The sequence below is a fragment of the Notamacropus eugenii genome, chromosome 5 (genome assembly GCF_028372415.1).
Source record: "Notamacropus eugenii isolate mMacEug1 chromosome 5, mMacEug1.pri_v2, whole genome shotgun sequence".
In the NCBI taxonomy this organism is placed as follows: Eukaryota; Metazoa; Chordata; class Mammalia; order Diprotodontia; family Macropodidae; genus Notamacropus; species Notamacropus eugenii.
Genome location: NC_092876.1, coordinates 104,724,219 through 104,737,977, shown reverse-complemented (window position 1 = coordinate 104,737,977; position 13,759 = coordinate 104,724,219). Strand labels below are relative to the sequence as shown.

The 13,759-nt window shown below is 39.9% G+C and overlaps 1 protein-coding gene across 3 annotated transcripts in view; it reads left to right on the top strand.

The window, feature by feature from the left end:
* The window catches only part of FAM124A (family with sequence similarity 124 member A), a 121,932-nt gene that overhangs the window by 18,613 nt on the left and 89,560 nt on the right, over positions 1-13,759 (top strand). The window lies entirely within an intron of this gene.

Here is a 13,759-nt window from a genome sequence, read left to right as displayed (position 1 = left end):
CTATGCTTTAAAAGTTCTTTGGTAAAGGAGGAGATCTTTAAGAGAATCATAGGTAGCACAGAGTAAGTGGGGAAAATCACTGGAACTGCAATTAGAAAAACATTTTGCAAGTGGAAGGAGCCTGCATTAGGAATCAGAGCATCTGGATTTAATCCTGACTGCCCTTTATGACATTTAGCCTTTTTAGGTCTTAGTTTATTCATCTGTGAAATGGGGGTATGGGAGTAGATGGTTTCTAAGTTTGCTTTTATCTCTATATCTATTATCTTGTGACGATTTCAAGCCCTGGTCCCATTATTTACGACCTTTGGGTTGTTGGAACAGTCTGGATTCCTTTATTTGATCACAACCATTCCCCCTCTCCCTCTGCCTTGCAACCCAAACAAAGCCTGTTCTTCATCTTTACTTCTATCTCTGACTCCTCTACCCCTTAGTTTTTGGCCAGGCCATCACCTCTAAATTGGTTTCACTCTCCTCCCCTCCTCATCTTGGCCCCTTGATGAAACAGTTCAATTCTATATTGGCCTCCTCTTGAGTCCCTTGCCCTTTTATCCTATTACCTATCTTGCCCTGCCAACCCTTGCTTTGGATTGTTCTCAGATTTGCTGCCTTAACTCCTATTTGCATGCTCCTGAAAGAAGCTGGAGGCAGTCATGAAACTACTGACTGGATCCACTACAAATTTATGCTGCGTAATCTCAACTGTGCCCTCACTGCAGCAAGGCAATCCTTTTATACTTCTCTAAATAATTCACTTGAGGACAGGTAGGTGGTGCAGTGGGTAGAGCACTGGGCTTAGAATCAGGAAGATTCATTGTCATGAGTTCAAATCCAGTCTTAGACACTTAATAGTTGTATGACCCCGGGCAAATCACCTAACCCCGTTTGCCTCAATTCCTCATCTGTAAAAATGTTCTGGAGAAGGAAATGGTAAACCACTCCAGTATCTCTGCCAAGAAGAACCCAAATAGGGTCACGAAGAGTCAGACACAAATGAAAATGACTAAATAACAATAACAAATTGAGTCACTATCCTACTCACCACAGTGTCTTCTGTAAACTTTTACATCCCTCCTCAAGCCTTCCATGGTGCCTCTACCTCCCTCCACCCCATACTCTCAGCTGGGAATCTTACTTAATATTTCCACTGAAAAAAATCGAGACCATTTGCCAAGAGCTCCTTCTTCTCTCCTCCTCCTCCTCATCTCACATCACTCTGATTCCTTCTGCTACTGTCTCCTCCTTCACGTCTGTCTCCCATGAAGGGATTATCCTGCTCAAGTAAACCCATCCCATCCTGTCTTCTCCAGTAGATTACCCTTCATCATCCTCATTCCATCATTTCTCTTTAATTCCTCCGGTCTACTGGTTGTTTCCCTATTACCTACAAACATGCTCTTGTCTCTCCTCTCCTCAAAAAACCCTTCCTTGATCCATCCCCCTCTACAAGCTTTTGTTCCACCTCTCTCTGCCCTCTTGTGGCTACACTCCTGAAGAAAGCTATCTGTAATCAATGCCTTTATTTTCTTTGTTCTCATTCTGGTCTTCAGTCTGGCTTCTGACAGAAACTGTTGTCTAAATTTACCAATGATTTCTTAACTGCCAAGTCTAATGACCTTTCCTCCACCCTCATCTTTGTTGACTTCTCTGAAGCCTTTGCCACTGTCAGTCACCCTCTTTTCCCTGATAAGCTTCCCTCTAGCATGCTGCTTCTCCTCCCTCTCTAACCACTCCTCAGTCTCTTTTGCTGGGGTTTCAGCCAAGACACACCCCATAACTGTGGGTATTTCCCAGCACTCTCTGTCCTGGGCTTTCCTATCTTTTCCCTCTAGACTATTTTGTTTGGTGATCTCACCAACTACCATGGATTCAACAATCATCTCTATGATAATGATTCTGGGATCTAATTATCCAGCCCTAAACTACCTCTTAACTTCCAGACTTGAATCTCCAACTGCATAATTTGACATCTTTAACAAGATATCCTATAGATATCTTAAACTCAACTTTTTCAAAACTGAATTCTTTATCTTTCCCCCAAAGCCCTCCCCTTTCCTATCTTTCCTATTAGTGTGGAGGGTGCCACCATTTTTTCTAGTCACTCAGGCTTACTAACCCCAGGGTCAAGTTCTTGACTTCACTTTCTTTCATCCCCGATATCCATTCTGTCATCCTCATCCTGTTGGTTTTAGCTTCAAAATATCTCTTGTATATGCCCCTTTTTTTCTCTGACTTTGCCACCACTATGGTGCAGACCATCATATTTTCACCCTTGGACTATTTTGAAAGCCTGCTGGTTGGTCTTCCTGCCTCCAGTCTCTCTCCGTTCCAGTCCATCCTCTGCTCAAGTGTCTTCCTAAAGCACATATTGGAGCGTGCCATCCCTCTATTCAATCAACTCTGCTGCCTTCCTACCACTTGCAGAGTGAAATAAAAAACCGCCTCTCTGGCTCTCAAGACCCTTCAGAACCTTTACATTTGGCTCCTGCCTCTCTCATACTCTGCAATCCAGTGACACTGGCATCCTTGCTGTTCCTTGCACAAGACTTTTCCATCTCCTGCCTCTGGGCATTTTCACTACAGTCTCTCATGCTCAGAATGATCTCTCTCCTCAACACCACATTCTGACTTCCTTCCTGTCCCAGCTAAATCCTATGTCCTACAAGATGCCTTTCCTGATGCACCTCAACACTGGTGCCTTCCCTCTGGGATTATCTCCAATTTATCCTGTATATATGTTGTTTCTATAGAGTGGTTTCCATGTTGTCCCCCCATTAGATTGCGAGCTCCTTGAGAGCAAATCTTTTGCCTGTCTTTATATCCCCAGGGCTTAATACAGTGCCTGGCACGTAGTGGGTACTTAATCAATGCTTCTTGGTTTGACTTGGGCCACTTAACCCCCTTGGTAATTCACCTCCTCATTTATAACATGAAACTGTGACATGACCTCTAAGGCCCCTCTGAGCTTTGTGATCCTTGAGTTGAATTACGTTTAAGGGATGGGGAATGTGGAAGAAAATTTGTTAGAGATTTCAGCAAGGCTACCTTGTAATAAAATATCTGAAGACTGAAGTCCATTAAGGGAAGACAGAAAACAAATTCCCTGAATCCACATGGTTATACACTCACTCATTGACAAAAAAGTCTCATAAGATTTCCCCCTCTAATGTTTCTGTATCTGAAGAGAATTGTGGTTGTGTTTAAAAGATCCTCTATATTTAGAGAAACCTTTTCCTGTGAATGAATCCTTTAGACATAAACATCAGTTTAGAGAGGAGAATGGAATCAGCTTTTTAAAAAATTTTAAACATGATCTGAAACAAAATAAGAATAATGAGACAGAAGAAAGAATTTTGGAAGAGAACCCTCAAATAACAGGTTTCCACCTATCTCTAAAGGATTTCCTAAGTTATATTCTTAGCCTGAAGTTGGTCTTTAAATGAAAGCAATAGAAACATGATTGTTTTTGTCAGCCTTGTATCAGAGATTTGTTGCTGAAATGAAGAACTGGTTACACTTTGGGACCATTTATTTGTCTGGTTTATTGTCCCTACCTATGGGGACTAGCTTGTCTTTTATACAGTGATGCTCACCAGGGTCCAAACATAGGCCAGTCTGACAGTATTGCCCTGGGTGGAGATAAGGAGGGAAAATTCTTCCCGGTGGTGCTCCCCTCTGAGCTCCCTTTCTCTGCACTATTTGGGGCTGGACTGCTCTACTATAGGTCCCCTGTAGGTCCCTTAGTGCCTCCGCTCTCCTGGCTGCCCTCACTGCATTCTGTAGCACCTTCTCATCTTCTTTCTGATGGTGCTGCTCCCCACAGTGGACAGCGCTTGTTCTGGACTCTTCTGGGACTCACAAAATGAATAGATAGATAGCCCTGTCCCGGGTTTAAAGACTTGTGTTGTCACTATATTTTGTTTAAACAGGCTTGGGAGCAAAAAAATGTGACTACATCAAATATGGACATGTCCCTTAGATACCTTGACTGAGGAATGCCTGACAAATATTTCTTTTTCTTGTAATGTTCCTTTTTAACTTTGAATTTAACCAATCTCAATAAACATGAATGTAAATAGAGAACAGAAAAGGCTTGTATGTATGTTAAACTTGGACGTCTGTTACATATTTTGGTTCAAAAAGATGCCGATCAAACATGATAATAGAAACCTTTTTTTTCTGTGCTCCCAATTTTATTTTATTTTTATTTTTTGGAATAAAGCAAGCATTTCCATAACATAGTATAATTTTTTTAAAAAGATGATTGTACCTGAAACTGCAAATTTAACATTAGCAATCCAATTTCCCTAATGTCTGTGACCGTCCTGAATTTCCTTCTGTTTTCTTTTGTGCATAGTTTTTATGGTTCATTAACACTTCTTTCCTTTCTTTCCTTGTTCCATCACTTCCACTACCAACCAACTCCTCAAGACCCCCTCTCCCAACAAATAGAAGCCCTTTCTTGTAACAAATAATCATAGTTGAGTGTAAAGGTGAATAAAAGTGTCTCCCACAAGTAAAAAAAAATGATGGCTCCCCATGATTTAAGAGTTAGGCTTGTTCCAGTCTCCTACATATAAATTTTGAGAAGATTGATCTCTTTGGGAGAGATCAATAATAATTACATGGATGCTAGCCTCCATCTATAATATAAAATACTGGTAATGGGTGTAGGCATGAAGGGAGGGGACTAAGCAGGGTCCCTCACTCTACAAGTATCCTCACCCATCTGTAAATTGCTGCTTAAAGGGAAGGGAATCCAGTGTGCACCACTAAATGATTCCAGGACACTCCTCTCTCCTCTGTTCTGGATAGGCTCACAAAATATCTCTAGGCTAAGGGATTTTGATTCATGTTGGGAATATCTTTCTGCTTACCAGCTAGATTGGCTGGCTAAGGAATGCTATAGCAAGGTAACTGAAAAGCTTTGTCATCTTCCAGGGAAGAAAGCATTGTTTGGCTGCCCTCCCCTCCCATGCCTCATGCTAAGTGCTGGATGGGCCATGGACTTTTCTCAGACTGCCTCCCCACTTTCCATTTGCCATTCCTGTGGATGACATTAGCTACCCAATGGGAGTTAGTAGCCGCTTATTTCTTCTCGTAAAAATGGAAATAAACAGCTTTGAGGCAAAGAACAGAGAAGCAATGGAGGAGGGGAATAATCTCTGGGTGTATTCAGGCAACATAGCATAAGATGCTGCCAGCTGCAGTGGAGAGAACCAGTTGGCTGCCTTATTTAACTCCTTCCTCTCCCAGAGAGAGGTCAAGGCACTTGCTTCCTTCTCCAGCTTGGAGCTCTGGGAGAAGGATATTATCTCTAAGGGGTAAATGGAATCATGTCTCCAACATGTCTAGTCAACACCACACTTACTGGTGACAGACTCTTTTGAGTCTCTTTCAGCTTACTGTTAACTGTATTGTTAATGGTAGCAGTTGCCACAGCTATCCCTTAGCAGCTTTTAGGGAGGCATAGAAGACCACAAATCACTGGCCAGCTATGTGCTAGACTGAAAAAAGTCCACATGATGCCAAGATGAAGGAAGAAACTCTTTATTTTCCAGTTGTAGACCTGGCTTCCCCATCCTCCCAAAATTCACTGCAAACAATCCTAAATACCCTAGTCCCATGATAGCACTAGCTAATGGATTTTGCATGGTAATTATGACACAGGTTTACACAAATAAAACAAATCCATACATTCTCTGTGTCTGAAAATGTTTGTCTTATTCTGTGCCTCTACTCCTTCTCCTCTCTGCTGGGGATGCGAGGTAGGGAGGAAAGTAATGACTGGTTATTGCATTATCAAAGTTGGCTTTCAAAGTTGTTCACATGATTAGAGTTATTTTATAAATTGTTTTCTTCATTCTGTTCACTTTGGTCTGTATCAGCTCCTACAAGTCTGTTCAAGGTTTCCTGAATCCACTTGACATATATTTCTTCTATACTAACACTTGCCCTTGTGGAGTATCCCAGTGATACTCCACTCTCTTTTCCACTGACACTTCTTGCCTCCTGTTCTCTCTCTATTTCCTTTCTCTCTTGCTGCGTAAGTCTGTATTACCTGGAACCAACCCCTCCCTAACTCCATACCTTAATTTTCTCTTCACACAAGGATCAGACCAAAACAAAGTTAGTGGAGATATGAGTGAGGTTGAAGGAGAGAGAGAAGCAGAAGCTAACATTGTGCAGTCATCCTTCCCTATCCCAGTGATCCTAAGTTCCCAGTTTCCAACTCCTGCAATCCCATAGTTCCTTAAACCAAGACACTGTAGCCTTCATCCCTCCCACTTGTTCTCCAGAGAGAGCACTAGATTTGAAGTCAGAGAACCTAAGTTTGATTTCCAGTCCTGCCCCTTACTACCTCTGTGATCGCAAAAGGTCATTTCTTCTCCCTGGGCAAAATGTAAGGATTGTACTAAATGACCTTTAACATCTCTTTCAGCTCAAAATCTATGATTCTGTAACTTTCCAGCTGTCACTCCTCAGGAGCCCCATACCAAGAGAGTCATTGATAATGTTTTAGAGTTGGGGAAGTCCCTAATCCCACATTTGGTTAGAAGAGAAAGTGAGAGAAGTCACTGGTACCATTGAGGGGGGGCAGGATGATGTGCTTCTGGCATGAGACATTGGTATTTAGAATGCATTTTCCCATTGAAACATTGCTTCCCATTGAGGTTTACACTGTACTCAAGTGCCATAGTATATATGTCAAGTACATTCTAGGTTAACTAGGTTCTTATGGGCTGGTCTGGGACCAGAAACACAACTTGTAACAATTTTTTTCTGTAAGAAAATATTTTTCAAGGTTCAACTAGATGACATTAGGTAATTTCTTTTCATGAGGTATTCAGAATAATTGCTGTCACTGCTTGAGCAATCAAAGTATTCAGATTGGTCATTTTTCTTTAAAAATCATTAAATAATTACGAAACAATGAACAGTTTAAATTTTTTAATGAATCAGTAAACAGAGTTTTTATTCCTGGTCTGATTTGGCTTATTTCACCAGCATACTAGGCTAATTTTAGAGGGTAAACACTTAAACTATTTTGTTTACAGATAATCTGATTTGTTTTTTTTTTTAAACTTATTGGGGGTTTTTTTATCACCTACATTTCTCCATGTATCTCACCACACTCCTTTTCCCATAGAGCCATTCTTAATGACAGAAGATAAAAAAAGAAAAAAAAATCTAGTTCAACAAAACTAGCTAACAATGAGAGAGGCTAACATTACCTGCAGTGTTCAATACCCCAGGACCTTAACTCTGATATTATCTGTAGTGTCCTATACCCCAGTTCCTCACCTCTGCAAAGAAGGGAGGGAGGTGTCTTCTCACAGCTTTTCTTTGGAGTCAAGCTTGGTCATTTATAATTTTACAGCATTCCATTGCAATTATTTTGTAGTTCTTTCATTTACATTGTAGTCATATGTATGTGTGTTTCTGCTCCTGATCGCTTCACTTCACTCATTTCATGACTCTTCTATGTTTCTGGTTCATCAGATTCATTGTTTCTTAAAGCAAAGTAATATTCCATTACATTCATACACCACAATTTTATTAGCCATTCTCCAATGAATATGAATCTATCTTTTTAATAATCCCTTATTACTATAAAATACTTCTGTAACTAGTTAGGAATATATGGTACTCTTTTTTGGTAATTGACCTTCTTGGGGTATATACCTAGCAATGAAACCTCTAAGTCACAGTATATCCTGTTTCTGACACTTAGGATCTATGTGACTTTGAGCAAGTAACAATCTCTGTGAGCCTTGAATTTCTCATCTTAAAATGAGAGGGTTGAACTATATGGCCTTTGAAGTCTCTTTCATCTCTAATAAATCTATCATCTTAAGACATTTTCATTGCATTCTTAACATCATTCCAAATTGCTTTACAGAATGGTCAGACCAATTCATAACTCCACCAGTAGTGCATTAATGTATCCATCTTTCCATAACCTTTTCATCATTTACTTTTCCTTTCTTTTGTCATCTTTGCCAACTTCCTGGTTGTGAGGTTATTTTCTATTGGAAAAAGAAAAAAAATGTACCCAATATTAGTATCTTCCGAGGCCATAAGCTGGTACCATAGAAACTCTACTTGTTTGTAAAAGGGCATTGAGTAATTGCTGATAGCCCCAGCTGCCAACTTGACAAAGCAGGGGTTCATTTGTTCATCCTCAGTTACTGAGGACTTTCAGTAAGAATTAGAAGGAATGTCAAACAGATTTTCAGGTGTACCTTTTCAGCCCCTGAAGGCCTTTTCAATTTTAAAGTGAGGGAAATCCCTAGACTTCTGCCCACTCAAAGAGGCTATCCTTCCCTAGGCATTAAATTTGAAAAGTGATTTTCTAATATATCTGCTGAATTTGTAAATCCAGCATGATCATCTGGGTGAGAGCTTAAGTGCATTCTCTAGCCAGGGAAGTGGGTAGTTTGTTTTGTGAAGGCTATTTTTATCACCATTTTAAAAAGTTTTATTGATGACTTTTGTTTTACATTGTAAGTCATTTCAGGATATACTGCTTGCATCTCCCCTTCCTAATAAATGTTCTCTAACAAAGAAAAAAAAGTTAAGCAAAACTGACACATTGGCCATGTTTGAAAATGGAAGCAGTATTTTACATCTATAGTTCCTCATGTGTCCACCAGAAGGAGGGAGACTCATTGTCTCATTTTTTCTCTTTTTGAGTGTAAAAATGTAAAAAGGTATCTTAACTTTGGTGGTTACAGTGGAAATAGGGGAAAAGACACTAACGTGAAAGACTGAAGATATGCAGTCAAAAGGACCTGGCAACTGATTTGGGATGGAAGGCATGGGAGAGGGAATTGTCAAAAGCAATTGTTGGATTTTAATCCTAGGTGGCTGGGAGAATGGTTATACTCTCAGTAGAAATAGGGACGATCAGGGGAGGGGTAGCTTTTGGAGAATGACCAGTTAAACTTTGGTGATACTGAGTTTCAAGTGCCTGTAGGGTACCTAGGAAGGGAAAAAAGGAAGGAATTAAGCATTTATTAAGCTCCTACTTTGTGCTAGGCACTGTGCTAAGTGCTTTACAAATATCTCATTTGGTCCTCACAACAACCCTGTAAGTGCTCATTTTATAGTGGAGACATTCAGTAGGCTATTGGAAATAAATTCCTGGAGTTGTGGGAAGAAGGTAGGGTGGAGATATATAATTTGGGGATCATCTGTGTAGGAGGTGATGATTGGAGCCAAACGAGTAGATTCCATCATCTTCCCTTCCTCTGTGTACAGAGAGAAGAGACTTAAGAACAGAAATTTAGTGGGTATTTCCATGGGGAAGGAGGGAGAGTGAACTAGAAAGCACAAAGCAAGGGTAAGAGAGCCCAGAGGAGAATCATGAGAGCACCGTTTTCAAAATCTCTTAAATCCCCTGGTTTCCTTTAAGATTGAATTCAACCACTGCCATTTATAAAGAGCTTTTCCTGATCATCATAGCTGCAAGTTCCCCATTCCAACTTAGTTTATTTCTATTTCATAGATACTTACATACATATATGTGTGTATTTGTGGGAATAGGCATAGTTTCATGTATATATGTATACATATACCTGTGTATATATGTATATGTGTGTATATGTGTTTGTATATGTATACATAATACAAACATATACACATATATTATAAATTCATATTGTACATATACATATACACACACAGATATATATACATATATATATCTGTGTGTGTTTATATACACACACCCACATATACACAAAAATACTACATTGCGGTTCAGTTGTATCCAACTCTTTGTGACCTCATAGATTTATCCATGAGGTTTTCTTGGCAAAGATACTGGAGTGGTTTGCCACTTCCTCCTCCAGTGGCTTCCCATTTTATAGTTAAGGAATTGAGGCAAATGGGGATTTGTGATTCGCTCAGGGTCACACAGCTAGTAAGTGTCCAAGACTAAGATCTGAATTCAGATCCTCCTGACTCCAAACCTGGTGCTCTATCCACTGTACCACTTAGTTGTCCCATATATAAGTATACCTATATGTATATAGATACGCACGTATGCATGTAATTTGCCCTAAGAGACTGTAAGTATCTGGTAAATAGTAGGAGCCTAATAAATACTTGTTGATTGATTCTCCAGTGTTACCATTATTATTTATTGATTTTCCTGTTGGGACATGTGTGTGTGTGTGTGATCACAAATGCACAACAGGAATCAGTGTCCCATTATCAATTTTCTTTTCTATTTAAAAATTCTCCCTTTCAGATGTTGCGTTATTTATAGGTGAGTATGTGCAGTGCTCTTCAATCTGCTTTTACTGATAGCCTCTGGTTATTTGCTTAAATGAACAAAAATTACAAAAGTGACTTTTCCAAATTTTTTTTTTTGCTTGGGAGCTCAGAACTTCAGCTCAACAATATGTATCTGGGCATAAGAAAAAATGTTTTCAAAATTAGATCCTCAAAATTTCACCTCTGTAGAAATGAGATCTTTGTTGGACAAATAATTGAGTGTTTTCATGTTTCTGTTCAGTGAACTGAAAGTTGTAGTGCCTGACATGAGGGACCTTGGTTAACCTTCTTATAAGGGTAATAACTTTCTTATTTATCCCATCAGAAGACTCTGCTTCATGATCCCTGCAGCTGGCAAACACAACTCTGAGATGCTAACCTTCCCCCCACCCCCATTCTCCCACCCTTTCACCAGTGTTATCCAGAAGGCAGAGATTACCACTGCACTTTCGTAAGCACCATTTGTCAGTCCTGAAAGGGATTAGTGTTTGGTGCTGACAGCCAGTTCAGCCAATTGTGCTGTAGGCTTCTGCCACTGGAATTGTTTACACGGGAGACTGACCATGTGACATATTTCATGCTCATATGGTGACTTCGGCATTGATACAAAATGCATAATGAGTACATGCAGCTTTGGCCTGCGCTTTACTGAAGAAGGTGATGAAAAAATGGAATATTTTTCCCTTGTTTCATAGCTGTTCTTTAATATGTATATTATACTTCCTCCTTTAAACCTCATGTGTTTACTGTTCGCACACTCATACACACACACACACACACACACACACACACACACACACACACACACACACCCGTAATGCAGAATTTTGTGCCTGAGGCTAACTACGTTTAGCGCTCAGACCCGCCATGACCTGACCAGCTCACCTGCCTTGGCCTCTTTGTTGCATTAGTACATCCATGATTTTGTGGGTATGGTTGTTCTCTCCGTTTAACCCAATCCCCTCTCAAACAATGCCATTTTTTGCCACAGCCACGTATGTGTTCATGGAGTAAGAGATCTCATTTATAATGAACATGGCTATTGTGTGAATGTGTAGTTTCCATACTTAACTAAATGGTATATAAATGATGGTGTTTTATCTCTCTCTTCTATTTGTCTTTACAAGAAATTGTTACAAGTTCCTCCTCCAATATCAGGCATTAACACTTTGTGGCCCAGTGGCAGACTCTGTTATCTCTCTGATCATTCTTTTCTTAACTGAATCAGATTTAAATCAATTTGCATGTCATGGAGATGATGTTCTGAAAGAAAGAAACCCTCTTGCACATGGCTTCCTGTGAGTCACATTAAAAACCTGGAAGGAAGTTAATTAGTAGAATGTGGAAAATACCTATTTTGGTCTTCAGCATTAATGAGGAAACACAAGCCAGTTCCCTGGGAATCCATATGCTTTTCTCATCTATATGTCTGTTACTATAGCAACAGAATTTGTGTTGGCAGCAGCGGACTTTACCTTATTCCCTTTGGTACAAAGATAATATGCGAGGTGAGGATGTATGAGTAGTGAAGGGTATGCCGTGACTAGGTTAGTCATTTGGGCCTCTGGCATAGTAGGTACCCAGACACAGTCTTCCCCTTTCTACTAGGATGGTCTTATCTAGAGAGGAATGATCTGTCCATTGTCCACCTTGGGTGTTTTATTCTCATGGTTAATGTCAGTTTTGTTTGGGGTCCCCCCCCCCCATCTAAATGTGTGTTTCTCTTTTTTTTTTTTTTTTTTTAGATTGACAGACAAGACAGGGATTTTCTTAACATTTTCTGAAAAAGTGAGATACATCACTGGCACGTGATGAATCTTTAGTAATCACAATCTGTCCCAAGGAAGATGGTCTGGATTTACCTTCTTAGAATACTAAACTGGTTCCAGAAGGTCTGGTTAGGAGATTAGCAAGCCACAGTGTATAGTTTAGGTTCTTATGGATTTAAACAAGAGGAGGAGGATTTATAAACAGCAGGAAAGCAAAACAACAGTTATGCCAAGGAAACTCCACACTTCCATGTCATGCTAGTGAAATTCTCATCATGTAAAGACTAAATATTTCCTCATAAATAAAACTGTCATCATTAAACTATTCAGAGCTGAATCTGAAGGCTGTTTCCCTTTTTCTTTTTTGTTAAGGGTAATGTAACCTTGAATATTTTTCTTCATATTTTCACAGCGGGCATATTGTCATCAGCATAGGTATTTTGGTAGGCAGCTAGGTGGTCTAGTGGATAGAACATTGGACCTGGAGTTAGGAAGACCTGAATTCAAATCTGACCTGACACACTTACTAGTTGCATGATCCTGGGCAAGTCATTGTACCTGCTGCCTCAGTTTCCCTATCAGTAAAATTCTACTTCTTAGAAGTCTTTGTTGCAATCATTTCAGTCCTATCTGACTCGTTGTGACTCTATTTTGGGGGTTTTCTTGGCAAAAATACTGGAGTGGTTTACCATTTCCTTCTCCAGCTCATTTTACAGATAAGGAAACTGAGGCAAACAGGGTGAAGTGACTTTCCCAGGGTCACACAGCGAGTGAGTGTCTGAGGCCAGATTTGAAATCAGGAAAGAAGATGAATCTTCCTGACTCCAGGCCCAGCACTTTATCCACTGTGTCCCCTAGCTACCCTTATCTTTAAAGTGTTAGGAGGGTCAAATAAGATATTTATATATTTCATTTATATATATGTATATTTACATATGTAAACCTTTAAGTGCTATGTAAATGCTAGCTGTTGTTATTACGGTACCCTTGGTTTTCAGATTTTACAATCCAGAATAACAAGACAAATGAGATTATTCACTTTAATCCTCCCTTACTGTACTGCTAATGAAATTACAGATTTTCCTCGCCCATTAAAGGATCTGCCCATTAAGGGAAGCTTGATTAGGGGAGGCCTAAACCTTTTGTTAATTTCTAGTGCACTCTTTCTCAAGGGTTGTGATGCCCTCTGGCTCTAAAAAGTGTATAAATACTTTGAGGTGAGGTTTTACTTTGGGGCTTATTCACTGGAAGTGTTTGTTTTGCCAAATGAGACTCTGGGCAGCTACCAAGGAGCCACTCGGCTTTGAAAATCCAGGTGTTGGTGCTTCTCTCTGGTAACTATGTATGTATGATCAGACAGTTATCTGTCTGTTGACCTGTGATGTATGGTCAGACAGTTGGAAGCCCTATGTGTTGGTGGATCTTTGCTTCTTTGTATTTTCTCTGAAATTCAGGGTACTGGCTTTTCCCCCTGAGCTAAGTGAATGATATACATGTGCTTGATTAAAGGTACCCCTCAAAAATTGCCTTTCCTTTTAGAAAAGCAGATCAAAGAACCTGTGGTAGCAGGCCCTCCTGGATGTGTCAGGGTGCTTGCTTTTACACTTACATCTGAACATATTCTTTAATGAAGAAGAAAAGTTACTACTATTTTCCTTTTCAGATCTCTGCTCTGGTAGCCTATATGTTACCTTCTACAGCATCTG